Source organism: Talpa occidentalis, unplaced genomic scaffold, assembly GCF_014898055.3.
Source record: "Talpa occidentalis isolate TD23 unplaced genomic scaffold, MPIMG_talOcc4v2.1 talOcc4.5, whole genome shotgun sequence".
NCBI classification, from domain to species: Eukaryota; Metazoa; Chordata; class Mammalia; order Eulipotyphla; family Talpidae; genus Talpa; species Talpa occidentalis.
This window is the reverse complement of record NW_023604861.1, coordinates 111104516-111131310: the sequence shown is the minus strand read 5'-3', so window position 1 is coordinate 111131310 and position 26795 is coordinate 111104516. Positions and strand designations below refer to the sequence as shown.

The 26795-nt window shown below is 46.2% G+C and overlaps 1 long non-coding RNA gene across 2 annotated transcripts in view; it reads left to right on the top strand.

Moving 5' to 3' along the window:
- LOC119259333 (uncharacterized) overlaps nt 1-26795 on the top strand; it is a 36284-nt gene extending 9489 nt beyond the window's left edge. Inside the window, exons 2-3 of one of the 2 annotated variants that reach the window (XR_005128433.2) lie at nt 20225-20434; nt 23933-26795. This is a non-coding gene — a long non-coding RNA (uncharacterized LOC119259333). Of the gene's footprint in view, nt 1-1495; nt 1689-2202; nt 2394-20224; nt 20435-23932 lie in introns of those variants that run through there. The other variant, XR_008549070.1, reaches the window with a different exon arrangement.

The following is a 26795-nucleotide window of genomic DNA, read 5'->3' as shown; positions in this document are numbered from 1 at the left end:
TGAGACCCTGATCATCATGCAGCTGCCCTGCCATCCCTGGGCTATTTACTCCTGTGCTTTGTTTATCTGAAGGGAATTTTAATTTCAATGTTATTAATTTTGGTGTTCTCTCACTTCAGCCAAATATGGTCCTTCCTGGTTGAAAAATAGCCACCAACATTTAACTGCAAGTAAGTTCTGTTCTTTGTGCCAAGAACAGAATAAGACAGGACTTTTTTATTTTTTATTATTTTTTTTAAATGTTTTTTAAAGATTTATTTATTTATTTATTTATACAAGCACTGGGTACAGTCAGAAGCGCGGGGAGGGTGAGAGAATTCACCAGAGCCAGAGCGGGGAGCAGAACAGGCAGAAGGACCGAAGTACACTGCTGAGGGGAGCAGCGGGCGGTAGGAGAGGTCTGCGGGCCATGCGGGACTCTCCTCCGGTGACTGGGAGCAACCGGGGATCGAACCGGCAGTGCAAAGGCTGCAGGCAGCTTCGCAACCCAGCGCTCAACCGCTGCTCCACCGGGGAGGCCCACTTTTTTTTTTTTAAAAAAGATTTATTTATTTATTTATACAAGCGCTGGGTACAGCCAGAAGCGCGGGAGGGTGAGCGGGAGGGTGAGAGAATTCACCAGGGCCAGAGCGGGGAGCAGAGCAGGCAGAAGGACCAAAGTACACCGCCCAGGGGAGCAGCGGGTGGCAGGAGAGGTCTGCGCACCACGTAGGACCCTCGCTGGTGGCCAGGGATCGACCTGGCGCTGCAGAGGCTGCGGGCAGCTTCACAGCCCAGCGCTCAACCGCTGCGCTACCAGGGGAGGCCCTAAGACAGGACTTTTAAAGCTGTTCTTTGTCATCTGTACAGCAACAGTTAAGTGGGTGTTAATATTAATTAATTTGAGCCCCATGTCCCAAATGGGTTTTGTTCATTCTGCATTCTATCTCCCTCTTACTTCATGGCAGACATTGGGTAAAGCTTCGCCAATTCAGCAGGGAGTAAGACAAACACCTTTCCTTCAAAATATTGACAGTCTAGTGGGGGAGACGTACACATAAATGAAAAATAACAATGTAATGTGATGATAATACTACTATATCATCATTTTAAGATCCCATCAATTGTAAGATACACAGTTTTTTTAATGTACCATCAAGAAAAATAATACTGCCATTAAAGTGAGCCATGATCCCTTAATAATAATCCCATGTGATACACGAACCCGTCACACCAACCTCCCATTGCTTTGAAATTTTTTATTATCTATTCCAAGGGATTTTACATTTTCTCTGGGCTTCCATTACCTTGCTTCAGCTGTGACAGGCCATCTTTTTAGACGTAGCTCAATAATAAAATCTACACAGCTTCCCCTATTTATATCTTCCTTTCCTGCCCCATAAAGCATGTGGTCGTGGCTTTAGAAGAAGCAAGACTCTGGTTATTGCTCTGATGATGAAGAGCTATTTCATTATCACAGTTATATCCTGTCACTCTGTTTCATGTCCTTCCTCAGACTCCCCAAGTTTTCATTTCTTTGCCGAAGCATAGCATTCTTGAAAGCAGTATGAATAGCAATTCAACTCAGCAGCTGAAATACCTAAGAATGCACAGAACTCCACTGAAGACCTACGGCCAGGTCTGTGCCCTGCTAGCAGTGACAGCAGTGGGCACCACCTGGGAACCTGGCTATAGGGCGTGTTTTTATGGTGAGTGCCGCTCCATCTCAGGTTGCCTTGCTGAGCTTCATTTTCTTCATCATAAATGGAGATAAAATGCTAACAATTATACGGCCCAAATTTCCCAGCACCATTGTCAGAATTAAATGCTTTGGGGGCAAAGGGAAGAAACCCCTTCCCCCCTTTTTTCTTCTCAGGCTGGAAGAGTAATCAAAACAGCATCAGACAGGTTAGCAAAGGAAAAACAACCAACTTAATGACATGCTACAATGACTATGCTAATCCCAACATTGATTAATGAGAAAGGGGTTTCAATTTTCTGTTGAGGGACCCAAGGCACCCAAGGGGCGTGGGGATAACTTCACCCTTACTCTCTAAGAGTAAAGGAGTATAGGGTAAAGAAAATGTCAGGCTTTTCTGCCCTTCCACCATCAGGATAGATGATGGATCCTTGTCCTGAATGCATGCCTGATGGCGGGCACCTGGAGTAGGGTGTGGGCAGAGGTAGATGGGATTCAGCTGAGCTAAGACTGTGCTTTTTAAGGGCGGCGTCATGGGGACGCCAGCAGCAGCAGAAGCCGAAAGAGAAGAAGCCCAAAGCAGAAGCAGAGAACACCAGAGAGCCCAGATAGAGTGAAGATTTGCTGGGGGCTGGGAGGACTACCAGCCTCCCAGCCCCCCAGCACCCCTGCCTGCCACGTACCTGCTGAACCCCATTAAAAAACCTGCAAAACCACTGAGGACTCTGACTCTTCCTTTACCCGGTCTGCATGGGATCAGAAAACCTGCACTGTGTCCATTCCTGCCCTACAAGGAGATTCTGGAATCAAGAGCACATGTTTACTGATAAATGACAACTGGAGGATACCCCAAACCACACTGTTCTAGATCATAAAAGGAGCAGTGGTTGCTGTTTGACTAGGAAAAGGAGAGAAGTTTAGGATGTAATGATCTCTTCTTAGATTAGGGAGGGCAAGGACTTCCAGAAGCTTCTCCTCAGTCTCAAAGGATTCCTTTGCTCTTAGGTCAAAATATTCCTCTTGAGGAGACCGGTTCTCAGAATCTTGGGGTGGTCTCACTTGGGCACTTTCCATTTACTGAGTGTGACCCAAGTGGACTCAGTGAATTCATCCAGCTCTCAGACAAGTCTTCAGTGAAGCCTCCTGCACTGCCCAGGGCTGGGGGCCTTGCCCTCAGACAGCTTACCATCTAGTGGGGCAGAGCAGAGTATGCATGTGGCTGAAAACAGAAATGACTGTGACAGCCACAGAGAAGATTCACCAGCGGCCATGCTGCCAAGTCCCATAGGTGGCACAGTGTGGCCTCCATTGGGATTTGGAGGAAAAAATAACCCTGGTTTGGGGCAGCCACTTAGAGGATGTAGGTCTTGGGCAGGAGCTTGAGAGTAGGATTAACTTACAGGTGAAGGACAGGGAAAGAGGAATGAAATCTCTCCTTATGATGTCCCTCTGAAGAAAGCTAGGACAAGCGTGCCCGGTGAACCAAATTATACATTTGTGCCACATGTTTGCGTATTTTAGATCCACAAACCAGCTGGCAAAATAACGCAGGGACTGGTGGTTCTCAGCGTTGGCTGCTCTTTAGAATTACCTGGGTGCTTTAAGAAATACTGATGCAGGGGCCTCCCCGGTGGCGCAGCGGTTGAGCGCTGGGTTGCGAAGCTGCGCGCGGCCTCTGCGGCGCCGGTTCGATCCCCGGCTGCTCCCCGGCCACCGGAGGAGGGTCCCACATGGCGCGCAGACCTCTCCTGCCGCCCGCTGCTCCCCTCAGCAGTGTACTTCGGTCCTTCTGCCTGCTCTGCTCCCCGCTCTGGCTCTGGTGAATTCTCTCACCCTCCCGCGCTTCTGACTGTACCCAGTGCATGTATAAACAAAACAAACAAAGAAACCAGCAAAACAAATAAATAAAGCATGCCTCTATAAAAAAAAAAAAAAAAAAGAAATACTGATGCAGGGTCCTGCCCAGAGAGACTCCCAAATAATTGGTTTGAAGTTCTGTTTGGACATCAGACTAAAGCATCCCCAGGATTCTAATGTGCAGCCAGGGTGGAAAACCATTGCTAACCTCTCAAAGCAGCATGGCGTCTGTTTAAAAAGAAAAGTTCTAAAAGTGAAAGCAACTTTATTTTTAAATGCCAAACTGCCAGGATGGGGGGAGGGTGTCAGATTTCTGCACCACCTTTGCCTGCCTCCAGCCACTGCCCCCACATTCTTCCAACTGCTCCCATAAAACCAAACTCTTGCTCAGAACGCTTCCTTCCCTTCCTGGAAAATTCTATTCCCAGAAAACTCCCTCCTGACTGCGGGGGCAACTCGATCTTAGTGTTTTGCCATGCTTGTCAAAGAGCTTTGATCCTGCAACATAATTCAGTTTTGCTCAAATATCACCAGATTGCAAGGAATTTTCCAGAAGGGTCATAGGAACCCTTCCTAACTAAGGAGACCACTGCAGCAGCAGAGGCAGAGTGGAAAGCATTCTGGATTTGGGAAGCAGGATCTTTCAGCTCAAGTTCAGACACTTCACTAACTGGCTTCCCCCTCTGGCTGGACCTGAATTTCCACATCTGTGAAATGGGGGTGGCCCAGGTGATCCCAAGTTCCTCTTCACCCTGGCCCTCTGAGACTTGGAAGCTGCTCCGAGTTGAAAACAACTGGGCTTGAGTGTGGCTCCCCTCCAGGCTCTGCTTCCTGGGGCCTCAGCCAAACCCTGGGCTTCCTGATTGGCAAGCCAGGGGCACAAGGGGCCTTCTCAGAGCCTCCCAGTGGTTTTCCTGGGGAGCAGGGACTGGAGGCAGGGAGCCTGGCAGAGCTAACACAAGGCTTCATCTGTGTCCAAGCTGAGGGAGGCGGTACAGACCAGCCCGTGGGGACTCTACCTTGCCTCTGGATTTTTCCATGACCTTTCTCAGAGCCTTTCATTTGGGCATCAAATGACCCCTCAGCAGCCGAGACTGGTAAGGACAATTAGCTCCATTTCACATATGAAGTGGCTGAGTAGCTGAGCTGCAGGGAGGCAAAGAGTTGCTGGAGATACCACAATAGTGATGACCATCTAATATTCTGCCATTTAACCTTGTCAAGCCTCAGTTTTTTCACCTGAAAAAAGTAATACTCAACTTGCTCTGTAACTCAACATAGCCCTGCCTATGCTCTGTGATGAGAGAGGCTCAGGGTCACCAGAGGCTTTGAGCACCAGGTAGGACAAGAGGAACGAAATCAGTGCAAAGGCAAAGCCCCAAGAGACTCCTAAGAGGCCATGCATTGTTCTAGAACTTACTATACTGTATCTCTCCTAACATCTTCAAAACACCTGGGCATCCTTTGCCTCATTTTGCAGAGTTCAGGGGTCAAACCAATTTTTTCTGTACTCCTCTGTGCTGCCCCCAACGGGGTTTAGCTCTGAAGAGTTAAAAGGAAAATTCTGATAGCAAGTTCTGTGCTATTCCCTCTCTCCCTATGGAAAAAATGGCAGCAGGCCATGGTCAGACCTGGGGGCTCCAGGCACTAACGCAGGCAAGGAAACCAGGGAAAGGAAATCACTGAGTTGAAGTTTATGCTTTTAAATCATCCCCTCTCTCAAACCAGAGGGATTTTTTTTTTTTTTGACAGAGAAATTTATAGGGATTAAAAAGTTAGATACTTTTTAAAACCTCGGAAAATTAGACTAGAGACTTAAACATTCATCAAATCTCTGGAGGAAGAGTGTCTTATTAAACTTGGAAATCATCAAAGAAATCACAAAGGAAACATTAGCAGAAAAATGTAAATTTTTTGCATTTGAAAAAATGAGCAAGGGCAAGCAGAGAGAAAGTGGTGGCAAATAGGAAGATCAAAGATATGTTTTTATTTATTTATACTCTGCCTCCTCCCTAAAAAGTTCTGAGGAAGTGATAGTATGTAAACAGCTCTTACAAATTGATCATCTAAAAACACACACCCTTATCTATAAATAGGCAAAGGGCAGGGAAAAGCAATTCACATAAAATAAACTGTAACTAGTAAACAGAATTATACAAAAATGTCCGACCTTGCTAACCACCAAAGAAACAAAATTAAATAGAAAAGTCATTTCAGTTGACAGCTGCAGGTGAGACACCTAACATTCCACCTTATGACTCTAAGGAAGATAAATAATGATATAGATGTTGAAAACTACAGATACTTGTTCTCTAAGAGTCATTTTACTACTGGAGATTTATGCCAAAGATTCTAAAAATGTAGAAAGAGTTAGATGCCCAAAGATGCCCATCTCAGCGTTTAAAACAAAACAAAAGCTGAAAATTGAAAAGGACCTAAATGTCTTCAAGTAGAAGAAATGGTTCACTAAAGTCCGCCCTATCCACTCAGCAGAACAAAAGGCAGCTTTGGTAAAAGAAGTTCACAAAGACTGATGGCAAACAGAAACACCTATAACAAAATATTAAGTTTAAAAAGCAAGGTATTTAATAATGTTGTGTGAAAAAATACATACATGTAAGTATGAGAATGTAGGGGTACAGATGGAGAGCACCATAACTTAAATATTGAATAAATAATCCTTATTAAATATGTATGAAATTAATTTAATAAGTCATAATTTAAATTAATATAAATTAAATGTATTACTTTTTAAATTAAAATTTGTTAAATATTAACTTATTAAATATTCAGACTAACAAATTATCAAATAGAATGTGAAATATCTCCTACCTGTGTGTGGTAAGATGTATATTATAATCCCTAGAGCAACCACTAAGAAAATAACTCAACAAATACAGCTTAAAAACAAATTAAAATCTGCTAGGAGAATATATAACATAAAAGAAGGCAGTAAAGGAGAAGCAAAGGAACAAAAACAAATAGCAAAATAATAGAGGTAAACCCGATTGTGTCCATAATTACTGTTATAAGCTGAATATTTTACCACCCCACCTCCCATCCCACCCCCACTCCCCCCAACACCCCGCAAATTCATGGTGAATCCCTAACCCCTGTGTGATGGCATTTGGGGGTGGTACCTTTGGGAGGTTATTAGGTTTAGATGAGGTCATGAGAGTAGAGTCCCCATGATGGAATTAGTAGTTTTATTATTTTTACAATTTTTTGATTTGTCTATTGTTTACATAACTGCGTGATTTGGGGAGTACAACTTCACCCCCTCCCTATGAGCACATGCTTCACTCACCCTCCCCCAGAGCTCTAGTGCCAAGGCCCTTCCTCCTTCCCTCCCCTCTGCTAACCAGTATATTTTTTCAGAGTCTAAGAATTCTTTTTACTGTGCTTTGCTGGTTTGTTTTCTTTGGTTATTTATATTTCAGAAGTGAGTGAAACCATCCAGTAACTGTCTTTCACTTTCCACGTTCTGGCTTATTTTATTTCACACAATCACCTCTAGATCCAGCCATATTATGGGATTAGTATCTTTATGAGAAGAGAAATAGAGTGGTCTGGTCTCTCTGTCCTGTGAGGACACAGCAAGAGGCTGCAGTCTCCAAGCCACGATTGTTGCCACCAGGGACCAAACCTGCTAGCATCTGGGTCTCTGGACTTCTCTGTCTTCAGAACTGTAAGAACTAACTGTCTGTTGTTTAAGCCATCCAGTATATGGTGTTTTGTTATAGCAGCCTAAGCTGACAAAGACAATTACACTGACTCATAGCAGGATTATTCATAATAGCTCCAAACTAGAAATAACCCAAATGTCCATCAACTGGTGAATGCCTAAATAATGGAATACTAGCCAGCAATTAAAAAGGAATGAACTACTGATCTCTGCTATACATGGATGAACTTCAAAAATGTAATGCTTAGTGAAAGAAGCCAGACATTTAAAAAAACACATATTGCATAAACCCTGTCCAAAACAGGCAAATCTATGGTGGCTGGCTTGGACTGGCAATGTAACAGGAATTGACTGCAGAGATTTATTTTGTTTTATTTGTTTATTTTGGAGAGGTTGATGGAAATGTTCTAAAACTAAATTATTATAATGGTTATAATGATGCATAATACTATAAATTTCCTGAAACAACATTGAATAAAGCACTTAAAAATGGATGAAATTTATGGTATGCAAATTATACCTCAATAAAACTTTAATATGTGAAAGATAAAAGAAATTGTACTGCAAGTAATACCCTCAATAAAGTGAAAAGACAACCCGCAAGATAGGATAAATATTTGCAAGTCAAATATCTGATAAGGGACTGGTATCAGAATATATAAACGACTGATAATTCAGTAATAAAAAGATAAAGAGAGGGGCCTCCCTGGGGGCCCAGGGGTTAAAGACAGTGCTGTCAAGCTATCGCCAGCCACTGCAACATGAGTTCAATCCCCAGCCAGGGAGCTAACCCACATGGTGCAGCAGACCTCTCCTGTCTTTCCTGCTGCTCCCCTCCGCAGTGTATTTCAGTAGATCTGCCTGTTCTGCTCTCCACTGTGTCTCTGATGAATCCTCTTGCCCCCCACACCTCTGGCCTATACCCCAGTTTTTGTATGCTTAAATAAATCTTTTTTTAAAAAAGATAAATAGTCCAATATAAAATGGACAAAATATCAAAACAGATAATTCTCTAAAGGTGATGAGTACTTGAAAAGATGCTCAGTATCATTAATATTATTTGCATTATGGAAATGCAAATCAAAGCCACAAGATACTACTTGATAGCCACTAGGATGGATATGATCAAAGAAACAGGTAACCATGTATGAGCAAGGAAGCGGAACCTCGCACACTGCTGGAAGAAATGTAAGACCATATAGTTACTTTGAAAACCCTTTGTTAGTGCCTCAAGTTCTTAAACATAGAGTTCCCATGCAACCCAGCAATTCTACTTGAGTACATACTCAAGGGATCTGGAAGCAGATGGCCAAGGAAAGACTCGTGCATGAATGGTCATAACTGCAATATTCCTAACTACTGCAAAGTGCAAATGACCCAAATGTCCATCAACTGATGAATGGGTAAAAAAGTGTGGTGTGTCTATACCATGGAGTATCACTCACAATAAAAAGGAATGAAGTACTGATATATGTCACAACCTGGGTGAACCTTCAAAACATTGCTACGTGCAGTAGCCAATCACAAAGGATCAAATATTGATCAGGCATATCTCTAGAGATAGAAAGTAGCCTAGGCCTGGGGGGTTTGGAGGACAATGAGGAGTTTGGAGGACAATGGGGCTGCTAATGAGTGCAGGGTTTTTTGAAAGTGGCAAAAATGTGAGTGGCAAAAATATGCTAAAATTGATTGCAGGAATGGTACAGAACTCTGTTAACGTACTACGAACTATTGAACTGTATGGTTTAAATAAATGAACTATATGGTATATGAATTATCTCTCAATAAAGGTGTATAGACTGAACAAAACAGGATGCTACTGACACTTCTATCACTGCTATTTTCCCGGAATCCTCATGTCACTCTTTCCTTGGCATCTCCAGTTCTTTCTAGAATGACCCTTAGTCCCTTGTTCCTGCACCCCACCACCTGTTGTCCAGTCAGGTGTTGGAAGGAACAACGGGCAAAGTCCTTTGGCCAAAGGGCCAAAGGGAAAGTCCTTCAATCTCCTTGGGCCGCAATTGTCATGGCATTCCATATTGATCTGTTTTTTTCATTCATTCAATAGACAGGTTTCACTAATTCATTAAAACTAACATTGCCAAGAGCTTACCATGCACCAGGGCGCTGCTCTAGGTGCTGGGGATACAGCTGTGAGTGAGGGGTGTTGCTGCTGGAGTTGCTATTGGAGCAGGTGGGAGGAGGCAAAAAAGTACATTGCAGAAAGCTGTGTCTCCTTGAGAAACCAGGCAGCTTCACTCAGCTTAGCTCTCTTCCAGTGCTTTCCCGGCCTCATGCAGGGAGACACCTACAGATCACAAGTGACTCGGTGTTTCATGGATCGGTCCTTGGAAACCTCCACCGAAATGACACAGTGAGTCTCCCGCAGTGGGAGGCAGGAGACCCATTCACTCATTCACTCAATTAGTTGTGGAAGCAGATTGTATTAGTTAAAACTTCCGGCGGGGGGTTGGGGGGCAGAAATGGGAGCCTAATTTAAACTGGTTTAGGCATAAAGGAAAAGTTGTTAACTAAAGTGACTAAAAAGCACAAGAGTGGCTTGATCCAGATGTGCAGAGAGAATCACAAAGGATTCCCTCTCAGGCCCACTTTCCTCTGGTTGGCTCCATTCTCCAGGGCTTTCCGCAGTGGAGGCAGACTGGCTGCAGAAAGCGCCAGAATATCAGCTTTTATTTCAACACCCCACAACAGTGACATTTTCCTCTCTAGTCCAGCTTCTTTCTTCAAGGCTCCCTCTGTTTCTTTCCCCCCAAAAGCCCTGTCTGGGCTCCTCCTGGATTGCTGAGTCTAAGCTCAGCCTCGAACCAACCGCTGCAGTCAGGGAATGAGATGTGCTGAGATGGGGGTGCATGGCGGGTGGGGTCAGCCCTGTCCAGGCACCAGGGCTGAGAGCAGGAGGAAGGGTAGTGCCCAAAGGAACAGGGAGTTGTTACCAGACACGGGATAGCCTTCGCATCGGGGGAACCAAGGGCCACGTCAGGGAGAAGGTAGCATATGAACTGGAGGTTGAAGGATGTGGCATTTTTCATATGTACCTATGAGAAGTGGGGAAAATTATATGATCCAGGCATCGGGGATGCGGACTAATAATGGGGGAAGTTCATGGCTGCACATGGCTGGAACATGGACCCAAGAAGAGAGGCATGGCCTGTGTGGCAGGGAGGCGAGGAGGTCAGTTCCCAGAGGACCTCAGGTGCCTCCGAAGCCAGGAGAAGCGCCTGAATGACAACCTAGAAAAGGTAGGAGAAACCCTGAAGGTGGTGATCATGGTGACGATAGCATCTAGGACATTAACCTGGATTAATTTAACTTAAAAGGGGGAAGAAATGGAACCCAGTTGAAAGACTCCAGAAATGGTCTGTGCAAAAAACATAGATAATCAGAATTCTGTACTCACACCCAAGGCAGCGTGTCCAAGATGGAAGAACTGAGGCACGCCCACGTAAGTGCTCCAGCCTCACTAGCTTTGCAGCCCCCTAACTAGCTTTGCAGCCCCTTAACTGATTCTGCGGCACTCCCGCCTGGCTGCACATTCCTCTGCCTCCCTTGGAGAGTCCTGGAGTCTTTGTTCCCCCACCCCCTTGCCAGTGTGGTTCTAAGTTCAATTTTGGCAACAGAGGCACTTGGACAAGATTCAGAAGGTGGAAGACCCCAAGACAGGAGGGCAGAGAAGCCCTCCTCCTCTGACTCCGTGTGGGGGTTGAGAGGTGACCCGACCGCCAGGCAAGTTCCCGCAAGTTACTTACTTTGGTGCTGCGGGCAGCTGAGATGATGTTGGCATTGTCTGGGCAATCCTGGCACTTGCTGATTTGGGGTGGTCTGAGGGTGGCTTCCCCCACTTTCCCTTACCCAGTCCTCCCATCAGTTGTGTAAGCCTCTGCATCATATATATGAAAAATCTGAGAATTGGGGTATCTACAGTGGATTCTCATTTTCTGACCAAACCCCGACTGGAACAGATAAAGAAACTAATTGATATGAGGAAGATCCTTCCAGAAGTTAAAAGATTTTATATGAAGAGATTTTATATAAAAATCTAGAGATATCAAAAATAAAAGAAGGAGGAAAATAGAATAAGCGTTTAAGAAGATTATGAGATCCAGGGAAGTATTGCTTTGTTGGTTGTTTGTCTCTGAGGGATGCTTTTCTATAAAGAGAACCTCACATAAGAAACATATCTGCCCTGAACTGTTGTTTGCTGGGCTTATTTTTGTCTCTTTGTTAGGCAGGAGACATCTTGGGGTGACCTTGGACCCACAAGGGTGACAGCAGCACTGTGCTTAGAGATGCATCCATGGCAGGAGAACCCCCATAGCACATCCTTACCCATCACCACAGAGATCAGAGAGGGCCACGGTCAAGGGCAAAAACTGTCCTTCCCTCTGCTGATACACGGGAAGACAAAGAAAAGCCAGAAAGAAGTAAAGAGCGACCCAATGGATTCTCTATCTGAAATTCAAAGAAGAAAAAAAGCTTCAATCACCTGATCTTTATAAATAGGGGGAACAAATATTAAGTATAGCTAATCTTTCAAGATAAATTGCAGTTGATATTTTGGATAAATAAATAGGATGGGCTTAATCAAAGCAAACAAACTGGCAAACGCAACAAAAATAACTCTCAATCTCTTAAACTACCCTATGCCCTCCAGCTACCATCCAGGCTTACCTTCATGGAATAATTAGTGTCAGTCATCACTGGCTTGGAGAGGCAGTGTTCTAGTTCTGTGCCTGTGAGAAAGTATCCAGGACTTCCTGGAGCACCCCTGCCACACCCTGGCCATAGGCCCTCTCTATGTATATGGAAGACCAGGCCAGATGGAGAGGACCAAAGGGGACACATGAGAGCTGGTCATTATCTCCTGATACCCTAGATTACCGGAGCGCAGGCAGGGCCCTCATTTAAAGTGAAGCCAACCCTTTATTCTATCAGGGAGAAAACCAAGGGTCAGAGGAGTGAAGGCAAGAGTCCGCACATTCACCCAGAACCCGCTACCCTTCCCTCTGGCAGCCAGGCCTTCCCAGCCCAGCACACAGCCAGCGCCTCACATGTGATTACAATTACCGTGGGCTTGGCCTGTGCCCAGCCACACCACCCGCACATCCAGGCCTGGTGTCCAGCCAAGTTTCCATTTCAGTAGAAAAATGAAAAGGTTCAAGGGATACATGTTGGTCCCAAATTCACAAGTGGAAAGGAGTGGGGTGAGAGGTGAGGGCCAGCCAGACTCTCAGGGTAATGTCAGTGCACCCAGAGCTCCCGGGGCCCGCCCAGGAGGCAGCATGCCCCCAGCCACCAGGAAATAGGCTGTGTGCCCGCTAGGAGACAAGGAAGGCCCATCTGCCAGACACTGTGGTTCACTGTCCATCTCAGGCCCACTGTGGCAGTAGACCCTGCTGGCTTCTGGGACCAAGATGGAACTCGCTGCTGAGACTTGGCCAGTCATCCCCACAGCAGTGCCCTCTCCTCCCTTGGCACCTTCCTGTGCTAAGCATTTTTCACAGCCTTGCTGCACCTCTCCTTTCTGTCAGCACCACCAGTCCAGCCATAGATAAGGAAACTGAGGCACAGAGATGAAGGCACTGGTGAGAAACCAGGCAGCCACAGAGGAGGAAAATGGGCTAGAACACAGGCATCTGGGCAGCCGGTCTAGCCAACAGCACCTCTTCTCTTCTGCTGTCCTGGGGACAGCCTAGGGTGTGTCTAGGTCTCTCCTGCTTTTCTCCTGCTCAGCATCCATGCCAAGTCTGAAGATTTACTTTACTAACCACTTGGCTTCATCCACCCAACATCTGCTGTATGGCCCTAATGGGGTCCCAAATCCCACCCTGACTGCCAAATTGCACCCCCTCTATATTGATATCTCACATCCTCCAGTCTTCTGGAAGTGTTTCTCCCGTCCTTTCACCCTCAAAACAAACATTCCTCCTTTTCCTCCCAGAATTGGAACAATCCTGAGTAGCACCCCCTGCCCCAGTTTGTTCAACTCCCAGGAACTCCCATCTGCAAGCTGTGTAGGTTCTGGCCTCAGAGAGGCAAGACGTTTGATTTTCGACCTATGATACGTTTGTAATCCTTCAGAAGGATTATACAGTTTACAAGCCTATTTTATTGCCTTTGGAAGCAAAGAGTTAACATCTTGCTGGAACTTCATTTGTACCTTGTGATATGCTAAAACCCCTGTGGAATACAGCAGCCATCAATTAAATATCAACTGTCAGGTGGGGCTGGGCTATGACCCCTTGGAGAACAATGGGAAATATGATTGCTGATGCCCCTGAGGGGATACAATTCCCCAGAAAATCATGTCTGCCTTAGATGAATGTGTTGACTTACACCACCTTCTAGACTGACAGAGGACAGCCCAGGGCCTGTAGCCAGACATCTGAGCAAAGGGGCAAGGTCTGGAGTGCAGCTTCTTGCTGACTCAAAGATTTATAGACTTTCTGGACTGGCCAATCAGCCTGGTTCTGAGGCCAACAGCTGGGACAAGAGGTTGGCCAAGGTTTTCTCAGAGGCTTTGCAAACACTGGGCCCTTGGGATAAATGCCTTTGAAGCAGCAGGGTGTTATCTGGTCTTCTATCTCCTCAAGAGTCAAAGCCACAGCAGGGCATTTGCCTAACCGAGGCAGAGGTTGGAGCCGTGGGAGTGGGACAGGGAGTGGGGGGGGGGGTGGCCAGAAATGAAGCATTATTCTCAAAAGGTCATCTCTTTCTTTTTTCCTGCTTTCAAAAGGCCCAAATGTTCGCTTTGTGCTTAAGCCAATCTTGCTTCTTCAAAAGAATGAAAAAAGGAAAAGATGTTCTTCCAGGTCTAATTATAAAAACCATAAGTCTGGAAAGAGGAGAAAAGTAACCCCTGGTTCCGCCTCCACAAGGTACACGCAGAAGCCAGGGGAGGTGCTGGTGTATGAATAACCTGCTGGGGGAGCTCTACTAGCAACCCTGGGGACCCCCCATCTCAAGACATGCCCTCCTTCCCATGTATATTCACAGCCCCACTACCTTGCAATCCTCAAGGAACTGAAAAATAAGAGACTAGAAGAACCAATGATTTGAGTCCTTCTAGAATCTCAGGGAAAAGCAGACTGGCGGTCTCTGTCACGCCAGGGCACCCAGTCCCTGAGACCTGCGCTATCCTATGAAAACGCAAGCTGTAGCACCAGGGCAGCCCCACAGGCCTTCGTGTGTCCCTCCCCCTGCAGGAACCCGGTCTGAACCGTGCTGCCAGCCAGCGGTCATCTTCCTAAGCAGACGGAGTCAGTCTTCTGGTCGTGCCCTGACCAAGAAAAGCAGAGTGTCCTCAACTGAGGTTTAAAAAAGCCCTGGTGGGGGAAGTTGGTGAATAGAGAAAGCCCCTCATTCTCTCCCCGCTTCTCCTGTCAAAACTACAAATCTTGGCTTCCCCAGGCTGAGGTGGGGCTGCACTGGTGGGGTCCAGGGGTGGCTGGTGTCTGAGAGCCCCTTCAGTTCTAACAAGCTCAGCACTCTGAAACCCACCCTGGGGGATCCGCATCACCCCACAACAGATTCTCCTTGCTCCCACGGCAGCTCCCAGACCTGGCTGCTCAAGATGACATTTTCTAAACACTGAGACAGAGATAAGAAGCAGAGGGGAAGGGCTAAGGCCTGGGAGCTGGAGACAGGCCCAGGGCGAAAGCAGGCTCCCTGCCGAGAGAGGAGGAGGCACCCAGTCCCTTGGGAGAAAGGACATGATGGGGAGGAGCCGGCTCCCCTTGCTGTACCACTGCTGAGTCAAGGTCCTGTTTAATGCCAGAGCCTGAGCCCCAACCTGGCCAGTTGCTCAGTGTCGGCACCCCCTCTCCTCCAGGTGGCCCAAGCACCGGCACTGACCCAGGCCCGCAGCTCCTGCAGACCTGCCCGGAAGGGGGGATGGGGAAGCGAATGAAGCACTGTGCACTCTGTTCCCAGGCGGGACAGGGCCTGGCACGTGGCTTTGAGGCACTCTGTAAATAGCTCTGGAAGAAGGACTCGCTGTATTACTCCCCCTGGAGTGAGCTGGGCGTTGATCTGGAACAGATTCCCCAGGGATGGAATTTCAGAGGCAGAAGGGACAACCAGGTATCACCCCGGCAGAAGCAAACTCAGAGGAGCTTGGGTAGGGGTAGGTGGTCTGCACGGGGGATTTGGCTGAGCAGAGCTCTGAACCTGCCTGGGGTGTTTTCAGGAAAGCTGACAACAATAATAGGCGCTACAGTACGCAGAGTGGGGGCTCCTCAGACAGGGGCTTCAGAAAGTGATTTTAGGGTTATCTCCAGATGCCTAGAAATCTAGAGTAACCATTACAGCCCAACCTGCTTCCCTGCATCCCTGAAACCCAGCAACCCCTGCAAAGAGGGGGATAGTTTTTGAGTTCTGGGTCAAATACTCATTAAAATCCTTACCCTCTTGAGCTCCTTACCTCCAAAGCCAAACACACCACCCCCACTAAGATGGCACATTTTGAGGGAGAGCTTCATACCCCACACATTCCTGGGTCTGTTTCCATCTCAGCCTGGAGAGAGTGAAATACAGCATCTGGCCCCTTCCCAGCTCGACAGTGCTGCTATCTCTGGGCAAAAACTTTGAAAGGAACCTCAGCTCAAGCCAAGGAAAACATGAGTCAAGTCTGGCTAGGCCAGGTGGCTTCTTTCTCCCCATCCTCCATTCTCCCCATCTCCTAGAGCCAATGAGCTGTTTGGGTAACCCCAGGACCCCATTCCAACACTGCCTGCAGCCAGCCCATGCATTCAGGCAGGAATCCAGAAACTTGGCCTAGCTATGGGTTGGTAGCTACCCAAGGGGGAGGGACAGCCCACCTCCACCTTCTTGCCTTCTACCTGCCCTGGCCTTCCCTGAGCTGGGACTCCTTTTTGGGTGGGGTGGTTGTCTTCAGAGGGGGATCCCACCCATGCCCCCTACCAGAAGCAGCACGGAGTTCCTTGTCTACAGGTCAAGGAAGACATCTCCTGACCTCTTGCCATGCCACCCAGGGCCTTCTATTCTCCCTCGGGCCTAAGCTCATGCTAAAATGCTGACAATTCCTCCTGTTTCGGGGAGCTGCTTCTGCTGGGCCTTGGAAAAACATTTCCTACTTTAGTAGCTTCTGGCTCAAAAGCTTCCCCGCTTTCTCTTCTGCAGATGCAGAGCCCCAGGGACTCACACTATTCACTCTGGTTCAGCGTTGATTAGCCATTAGAAATCACAAGGCGAGCCATAATGGGAGTCATTGTATGAGATTCATTGTTTTCTAGTGGCCACATTAAAAAATAGAAGTAAAAAGAAACACGCAAAATCTGTTTTATTGATAGATTTTATTTAACTCAATCCATGTACATGAACCCGAATTAGTACGATCATTCCAACCTCTAACTAACATTAAAAAATTATATCGATGAGCTATTTTTACACTTTCTTTCACACTAGGGTTGCCATAACAAATTTACCACAAACTGGGTGGCTTAAAATAGAAACGCCTTCTCTCACAGTTGTGGAGTCTGGAAGTCCACATCAGGTGTGGGCAGGGCATACTCCCTCTTAGGTCCTAGGGAAGAATCCCTCTTTGCCTCGTCCCAGCTTCTGTTGGTCTCTAGAAACCCTTGGCGTCCCTTGGCATGTAGCTGCCTCCCTCTCATCTCCCCTCCCCACCACAAGGTCTTCCTCTCTCTGTGTCTCTGAATCTTCCTGAGGCCTTCTTGCCAGGATTCCAGTCCTTGGGTTTAGGGCCCACCCTGCCCAGTAACATTTCATCTTAACTTAACCAATGATACCTGCAAAATTCTGTTTCTAAGTTAAGGCCACATTCTAAGGTTCCAGGCAGGTAGACATGAACTTTCAAGAGACACTACTTGAAAATGTCAAATTCAACTTTACCCATCACCAAGGTCCATGCCGTCTAATTTTTGACCCCAGAGATTGTCTGTTCTTCTGTTGTCTTGGAGTTTTAGCTTCATTTTGGTGCTTCTTGGGGTGTCAACAGCTCAGCATGAGTTTATGTCTGAAGGAGAATGGAAGGCCCTCGATGGGATGGTAAGAGGTCAGGAGATGTCTTCCTTGACCTGTGAAAAGGAACTCAAGCTGCTTCCAGCAGGAGTGGCTACATTTCTAAAAAGAAACAGATGAGATTCATTTTAATGACATATTTTATTTAACTCAATGTATTCAAAATACCATCCTATCAACATACAAGCAATATAGAAAGTTAATAATGAGATATTTCACATTCTCATTGACATACCAAGTCTCAAAACCCCACATGGGTTTGACCCTTGCAGCACATCTCAATTCACACTCACCAACTTTAAAGTGCTCCACATATGATAATATATATAGAGAACCCCAAAAACTCCACTGAAAAACTAATTAAACTAATTAGTTCTGTTCTAATTGATCTGTTCCAGATCAACACCCAGCTCACTCCAGAGGGAGTAATACAGCGAGTCCTTCTTCCAGAGCTATTTACAATCAGTTTAGTAAAGTGGCAGGATATAAAAATCAACACACAAAAATTAGGAGCTTTCCTATACACAAACAATAAATCTGAAGAAGAAATTAAAAAAACCATCCCTTTTATTATTGAAACAAAAAAATCAAATACTTGTGGAATAAACCTAACAAAAGAGGTAAAGGACTTATACAAAGAAAACTATAAAACACTGTTAAAAGAAATAGAAGAAGACACAAAGAAATGGAAAGACATCCCCTTTTCATGGATTAGAAGAATTACATTATCAAAATGGCCATTCTACTGAAAGCAATTTACAGATTCAATGCTATTCCAATAAATTTCAATGACATTCTTCAAAGAAATAGAACAAATATTGATGAAATTCATATGGAGACACCAAAAACCCCGAATAGCCAAAGCTCTCCTGAAAAAAAAAAAGAAGGGAATGGCGGTATCACACTCCCAGACTTCAAAGTATACTACAAAGCCATAATCATCAAAACTGCATGGTATTGGAACAAGAACAGACACATGGACCCATGGAACTGAATAGAAAATCCAGAAATAAATCCACAGATTTACAGTCAACTAATCTTTGACAAAGGAGCAAAGAATATGCAATGGAGCAAAGAAAGTTTGTTCAATAAAAGGTGCTGGGAAAACTGGGTCGCTACATGCAAAAGAATGAAGCTTGACCACTACCTCACACCATACACAAAAACCAACTCAAAATGGATTAAAGAACTAGACATAAGACCTGAAACCATAAAATATTTAGAAGGAAATAAAGGCGAAACACTAGATTACATGCACCTCAAAAACATCTTTACAGACACATCACCCAAAGCAGTGATAGTGAAGGCAAAGATAAACAGCAGGGACTACATCAAATTAAAGAGCTTCTGCACAGCAAAAGAGACAATAACCAATACAAAGAGAAACCCCACCAACTGGGAGAATATTTTTGCACACAACACTAATGATAAAGGACTGATGACAAAAATCTATAAAGAGCTGATGAGACTCAACAAAAACAAAGAAAATAATCCAGTCAAAAAATGGGCAGAAGAGCTAAAAAGAAACTTCTCTGAAGAGGAAATGCAAATGGCCAACAGGCATATGAAAAAATGTTCAACATCACTTCTAATCAGGGAAATGCAAATCAAAACTACAACGAGATACTGTCTTACACCAGCGAGAATGGCACATACTAAAACAACTAGCAACAACAAAGGTTGGTGAGGATGTGGAGAAAAAGGAACTCTCCTGCACTGCTGGTGGGAGTGCAAACTGGTCCAACCACTATGGAGAGCTGTGTGGAGATTCCTCAACCTACTAAAGATAGAGCTTCCATATGATCCAGCAATTTCACTCCTAGGCATTTACCCAAAGGACACAGAAACATTAATTCAAAAGGGCACCTGCACCCCTATGTTTAGAGCAGCACTGTTTACAATAGCTAAGCTATAGAAACAACCCAAAAGCCCAAAAATAGATGACTGGATCAAGAAGATGTGGTACATATACACCATGGAATATTACTCAGCAATCAAAAAAGATAAATTCATGCAATTTGCAGCACCATGGATGGAGCTGGAAGGGATCATGCTCAGCAAAATAAGCCCAGAAAGAAAAAGAAAAATACCGAATGGTCTCACTCATAGCAGGAATTTAGAAAACCTAAATAAGGGACCAGGAAAATGACTAATTATAAAAAAGAAAAAATCAAAATCAACAAGCAACTAGAAACCAGAGACACACTACAGGGAGGCGGGGGAGGAGGAGAGAAGGGATTAGGGTCAAAATAAGGGGAGTGGGAATTGCATAGGGAATATAACCAAAATGAAAATGCATACATTGTGCAAAAATGAAAAATGATATAAGAATTATATAAAATAAAATAAAAAAAATAAAGTGCTCCACAACCATAACCACATGTGGCCAGTGGCTACCCACTGGCAGTGGCAGCTCAAAATTGGACAGTGCAGCTCAAAAGTCAGAAGAAAAGGGATGAAAAGGATGAGGCGATGCTGTGGCAATGCTGGAGACACACTGGGGAGGACAGTGGGAGCCCAAGGGGTGGCATTACCAGATGGCTTCCAAGCTTCCAGATGCTTCCAGGGGCTCTCCTGATTGTCTTTCATCTGTCCTGATGATAGAGAGAGGGAGTCATGTGAGGCCGACTCACAGGACTTTGTGGCAAATCAGGGAGATTTGTTCCTTCACAAGAAAAGCAACACCAGCATTCTTCTAGCCTGTAGCGTCTCCCTTGGCCTGGACACAGTTCTTAGCAAGGCAGAGCTGAGAAGCCTGGAGTCAGAAAACAGGTATGCTCCCCACTGAGTAAGGGGGATTGAAAATTTCAGGCAGCAGCACTCTGAGGCATCCACCTCCTGAGAAGATGGGCTGTGGCTGTGCCCTGGGTCTGGCTGTTTCCCACCTGTCCCCCACCGCCACAGCACACCTAGCACCTTTTGACAGATGTCTTTTCCTGCTTGTTGATCCAGCTTATTGATCTAGGGCCTGTTCTCTTTCTCAGATGACTTTGCCTCCGTCAACTCTGACATCTGTGTGATCATCTTCTAGTCAAACTCTCAAAGAGCAACCTCCTTCTCCAGGGAAGAGGCTCTCCTATTTTGTTCCCTGAGTGCCTGTAATTCATCCGTCTCCTGGCCCCTTCTCAACAGCATCCGTGTTTTCCTGAAAGAACCAGAAATAAACAGAACCCAGACCTGGAAGCTGGGCCCAGGTATGTCTTACGGCTCTGTCTCTCAGGGGCCCCCAACCCTAGCCCCAGGATGTGCTCTCTGGGGAGCAGAGCAGGGTGACCCACCTGCCTGTCTTGGGAACCCAGGGACCACCGTGCCTGAGCCCAAGCAGCAGGACAATGGAATCCTCACACCTGCATTGGGGCAAAAGTGTCCCTGTGGATGGAAAATGGGGCAGAGAGAAATGGAGAGAAATGGAGAGCAAGTGCAGGGCCTGAGGAATCTCTGAAGTTAATTCAGAGTTACCGTCAGTCCCTGGTAGCTGAAAATGACATTGTGTACTCTCTTCCTCTCCTTCCCCCAACCCCCACCACTTATCTCGAGAGCCTTCCAATTTTTTTCTGCTATGCACAGACCTCACGAAAAGTGACTCAACCTTACATAAGAATCGGAGGGGCCCAGGAGCACGATGACTCACTGCCTTGAAATTTCCAGTGGGTTACACATGTCTTTTCAGATAATTAAAAAAAAAATTTTTTAATGATTGTCCAAAAAATTAGGTTGGGGGGGATGACTGGAGTGAGGAACCTGCCTCAGGATCCGGGCAAGAAAGAAAGGGTGTGACGGATCGGATGGAAAATCACAGGAGGGCAATGCCGCAGAAGGTTCCGGTGAAAAGCCAATGCTCTCCCCTCAAGACATTTCAAGAAAATTCCATGTCACAGATCACCTCATGTGGCAAGTGCCAGAATTCTGATTGGGGAGTTTCCCCCAACTTCCTTGTCACTGCAGCCTGGAAGCTGCACAAGGCGGCAGGGTCGTGCTTCCTAGCTCTGCATACACTAAAATCCTCTGGAAGGCTTTGTAAAATGTTGCTGCCAGGTTACACCCCAGACCAACTAAATCAGACCCTTTTTGGAGGGGGCATCTGTCTTTGTGTAGGTTTTCCAGGTGATTGTGGTGTGCAGGCAATGATGAAACCTGCTGGTTGGAGGGTCTGGGGCCATTTTATTTATACCTGGTGGATAATTCTAGTTGCTGATACCATGCAGACTCTCAAAGGGGTATTAGTCATTCCCTCAAATTCCAGATAAAATCAGATATGGCTGTCCAGAAAGCATGAGACTTTCCTACTTTACAGTCATGTTGCAAATAAAAAACAAGGAAAACAGTTCCCTCCAAGGCCGATTAGTGGCATCAAAGAGCTAACAAGTGGACACAGCTCAGGGCAGGTGGGCCAGGTGGAGAGAGGGAGCCAGCAGTCCACAGGTAGGCCCAGATCTCCCCTGCCCAACACTAGGCCGTCCCTCCCACCCCATCAAGGTCTGGGATCCAAGTCAGGGCCAGTGCTCCCCACCAGGTCAGTCCAGCCTAAACCACCTATAGCTCTCTTGGCCACAGGATAAAATCACAGGCCACATGCTGCACTTAAGGTCATGCCCAACCTTGTCCCATCATTCCTCTCCTTCTCCCTGATGCATGTGGACTCTGCCCCACCAGGCTGCTCCCTCCTGCCCCAAATGGACTGCCCACTCCTACACCCAGAATTTAGCTCACACCAAAATATCCTTGACCTGCAAGGTAGATAAGGTCTTTAGGCTTCTCCCACAGAAAGCAAGTGCCCCCGGAAGAGAACCCCTTGTCAGCGCACAACTCATCAGGGATCTACTCACCTGCCCCCTTGCTGGTGCTGACAACAGATCCTTAGCCTCAAGGCAGGAAGCTCCCTGGCACAATCCCTCCCACAGGCCTCACCCACATATTCCTAAAGGCTGGCCCTGGCTTTCTGCATGTGGCTGCTTAATGGGTGAATCTGCCTGACCATCACCGGCCCATTCACAAGCACATCCCCACATCTGTGTCAGAATTTAGCCTACCTTCCAAGAGCTAAAGAAAGGTAGTTGACAACTCAGGGCCCCTCCCTTTCCACTTTCAGTTACATGCTATCTTTCTGCCTAAAAGCAAGAGATTTCATCTTTCTGAGCTTCCATTTCTTTATTTATGAAATGGGATGATCAAAGCACTAGCCACATAGATTGGTTGTGAGGGTTAAATGAGGTGATATCACTTGATTCCACACCTGTCTGTCAATGCCCTGAGAGCAGATCCTTGCCTACTTGTATGCCGGGTCCCTAGGCAGTGCCTGGCTCCTAGGAGAAACTCAAGGAATGTGATGAATGAATAAGGCATGAGTTATTATCATTTTGTCACTGTTATTGTTCTCATTATCATTACTGCTGTTGTTATTATTCTTATGGGATTCTTTATTAATACCACCAGGTCAGTCCCATAGGTGACAAGATCTGCCAGGTGACTTAAAATTCTGTCCCCGAGGACCCACGGCCAGTCAGCTTTTCCATCCAAGGGTTGAAGCATGACTGCAGTGGGACAAGGCTGAGGAGGGCCAGCTTTGTGCTCCACTCGGCTGAGGCACCCTGGAAATGCTTGAACTGAGCACCCAAACCAGTCACTGCCTCCAATCTTGGTCCACTCCCCACCTTTTCTCTCCATCTCTCTGGAGGGGTTGTCCCTGTTGACAAAAAGAGGACACTTCCCTTGCTGCAGCTCCAGGCCAGTTTGCCTCTGGCAGCCACTTCAGCCCCATCAGTCTGTCTTCCCTGGCTCCTTGCTGACCTTTCAGGGAGAGGGAGGGGATAGGGTAGGGGAAAGGAAGTTGGTTACAGCTGATGAGTGATTGTGAGCCCACAATGTTCTGTTGGCACTGAGAAAACCTGTCTTAGGCAACATGGGCATGAAAATGGCAGGGTTAAGAGGACCTTCTTCACATTCCTTTGTTCTAAAGAGACTGGAAGGGTGAATCTGAGCCCAATTATTTGCATCCCAGCTGTCCCTGTGTCACCTGAACACGATGATGTTAGGTTGAAGGTTAAGTGGGAAATCTAAAACATAACTGATCATTAGTTCAGGATCCATTCTTTAAAAAGAATAGTACGGAACAGTCTAGGAGAGGACAAGGACTTTCTACATTAATTTCTCCACAAAAGATTTACATGTACCAAATATCCCCAACTTGTTTGGCTGTAGTCTTCAAAATGCAACCTGAAACTAAAGACCTTACCAGAATCTTCTTTAACCTACTTCACATTTTCCTTCTGGGCTTTCTTCTCTATTCCAGGACTGCCATTGTCAAGACTGAGGTGAGCTTGTTAATACAGCACTCCAGTTAACCCTTATATTTGTAGCAGTAATTTTCAAAAGATTATAAAGCAATGTTATGGGCTGAATTGTGCTCTCCCTCCACCCCCAAAAGGCATGTTAAAGTCCTAAACCCCAGAATCTCTCAGAATGTGACTATATGGAGATATGGCCTTTATAGCCATGAAGACATTAAGATGAGACCGTTAGGGTGGCCCCTAATTCAAACTGCAAGATTCAGCCTGCACCTTGCAGAGCTCCACAGTCGTCACTGTGGGCGGCAGTAGGGCCAGAGTCCTTTTCTCATCTCCCTGTCTCCCTGGGGGTGGTCTGACTTGAGCACTTGACCCCCAGGATAATAAACAGACCTTTTTCTTCTTTAGGGCACATTAGTTAAATAGGAGATGCAGCCTGGGAGTTCCCTCAAGCAGTCATGGACTCCTCCCTGACCACTGCCTGGCACAGCACCTCAGAAATACCCAAGGGATAAGTATTTCAAAGGCCCCAGGCACTGAGGCTTGGAAATGTGTATGTGGGGGTGGGGATGTAGGCCTTTATATTCCTCTTCTTGACACCTGACAGAGTTGAGAGTCCCACACTGACCAGTTCCTCTCCAGGCCAAGAACCAAGAAGGAATCCCATGCCCACATGGGATTCCTCTATTATCTCTTGAAAGTCAGATACCTTCAACAGGCAGCGGTGAGGTTTTAGGTCTTTATCTCATACACATCACCAAGCATAAGACATTTCAAGGTAAAACTAGACAGTGGATGCTTAATTATCCACCAATATTGCCCAACATAGGTTTGCATATAAAATATCTCATAATTCTAATTAAGAACACATACTGATACAAGGCACCCTTAAGCAGTGAGGGACATTCACCAGACAGGCACTATCCCAAATCATTTTACGTCTGCCTGAGAGAAAAACACAGGGGCCATAATGAGCCCTATCCAGCACTGGAGAGGCAAAGTGAACCCCCATTCTTACCATGGAGGGATGTACTTATACCTGAGGGGTGAGTTCCTATGTGAAAAAAACTAAAAGAGGACCCAACAGAGCTATGGGCCCTCCAACACAGGAAAGAAGACATACTTTTGCCACTTCATTTTTCAGAGAAGCAAGAAGGACCCTTTCAAATACCCTTCAGAGAAACCCAACACAAAGTGGCCTCAAGAATCTCACATAGCAAGAATCACAAGGGAGACTGGCTGCCGCAGTGATGGATCTAGCAGCTTGATGACATCACCAAGGAACCATGTTGTTTCTACCTCTGCTCTGCTTTCCTTGGTTGTGAGCCTTGGGCTAGTAGCTAGATGCTTGCAGTGGCTTCAGGCATAATACTCAGAAGCTTTAATATACCTTTCCTAGAGGTATACCTAACAGACTTCCCCTTTTGATTGGCCAGAATTGGGTCACATTCCTATGTCTAAGCCAATCACAGGCAAGAGGATTGGGACCACAGTGATTACCTGGAACCAATCAGGACCCACATTTTGGACTGTGGGTGGGCGCAACCTGGACTGGCTAGGGAGAAGTTGATACTTAAACAAAATTAGGTTTTACTAGTGAGAAAGAAGGTAAACCCACAGCTTTGGCATGTAGCAGGCACCAAATATATATCATTTCACTTTAAGTGGTTTGCCAAAGGACACAGTCCTGAGTAGCAGAGGCGGAACTCACATCCAGAGCGGGGAGGAAAGTGCTAAGGATAAACTGGGCTTGGTTCCACCCTGGAGAGTCCCCACGATGAAGGAGCCTCCTTCTCTGGGAAACTGACTCTTTTGTCATCCTGAAAGTGGGGGCCACAGCAATACTTCCTGAGCAGGAGACACACCCCTCATTCCATGTGATCCCCGTGTCCCACCTCTGTCTACATCCAACCAGCTTAGCTATCACATCAAAACCACATTTTCCACCCCTTCTGTACAAAATAACACCAAACGTCTGACACTTTTCCTCCTGCCTATATTTGACTTATGGCTACAATTAGAAGATTTCTCTCACATTGTCAGTGGGCCAACAGATATCTTTTGCAAATCCACAGCACTGCCATCCCAGCTTCTCACTCAAATAGTTAAAATGAGGAACCTTTCCTCCACCTTCCTTGATGCCAGCCCTGCCCCCACCCACCCGCCTCCCATTGGCTGGGTCTGGGCTGCCTGGGACAGCTCAGGGTTGCTGGAGAAGTTGGCTGTTCTCTTTCAACAAAGATCCTGAAAAACAGGAGAGCTACTTACTCTCCCCACCCAAAAACCACCGGGGAAGATTAGGAGAATGCTGTCCCATCAAGGGAATGGGCTAAGTCCCCAATAAAAGCTTTATTACATGTTGAGAGGGCTCCTCTCTTTAAGAACAGACAGACCTTAACTTTGATAGGTACCCCAGCTTCTTATCTACCCCTTTTTGCTGTGTCTTCCTAAATGGACCACTCTAGTGTCCTGGTCTCTGGGTTCAAATTCTGGCTCTACTTCTTGAACAAGCTCCTCATCTCTTTGTGTCTCTCTTCCCTTCTGTCAAAGAGGGGTCCTGGTAGCACCTGTGGCAATAGAACTGTTCTGGGCATTAAACGAAGCCGTTAGTGGTGTGTCTGGCATTAGTAAGTGCTCTCTGAATCATAGTTTTTATTGTGACTATTATTTGTGTGTGTTTATTTAACACCGAGCATTGAATACCACCCGGCACAACCCTGGTGATCTGCATCTGGTTCCCCAGTCATCTTCACCACTGCCCCGGAAGACATCAGCCTCATCTCCATGTGAGCAAACCCAGGCCCACGGAGCCAGGAATATGTCCAAAGTCTCACAGCAGGAAGTAGGAAAATGGAGCTTGCCTCCCAGATCCAGCTGAGTCCAGGGTTGACACTTTTTCCACTACATCGACTGCCTTGCAAATCCATTTCATCTGGGAAAGATTTTTGAAGAACTTCAGGAAATTGGAGAAACCTGAGAGGTGGGAAAGGCTGTCACCCAAGCAAGACACAGGCCCACGACTCCAGGGGTCACCGGACGTCCTGGGACTCGTCCAAGAAGATGGCGCTGTGGAACGCTGGTGTCCTCCCGGGTCTGTGGCTTTTGTTTCTGCTACCTGATTCTCCAGCGTGATCCTAGGAAACCTAGTAAAAAGAGAAATGCCGCAGGATCCCCTCCTGGAAGCAATCTGGGAAGAAAAATCCCACCTGAAACTTACATAATATCATATGCAATGTTACTTGATTTAAAAAAAATCAGGCAGGGCCTCCCC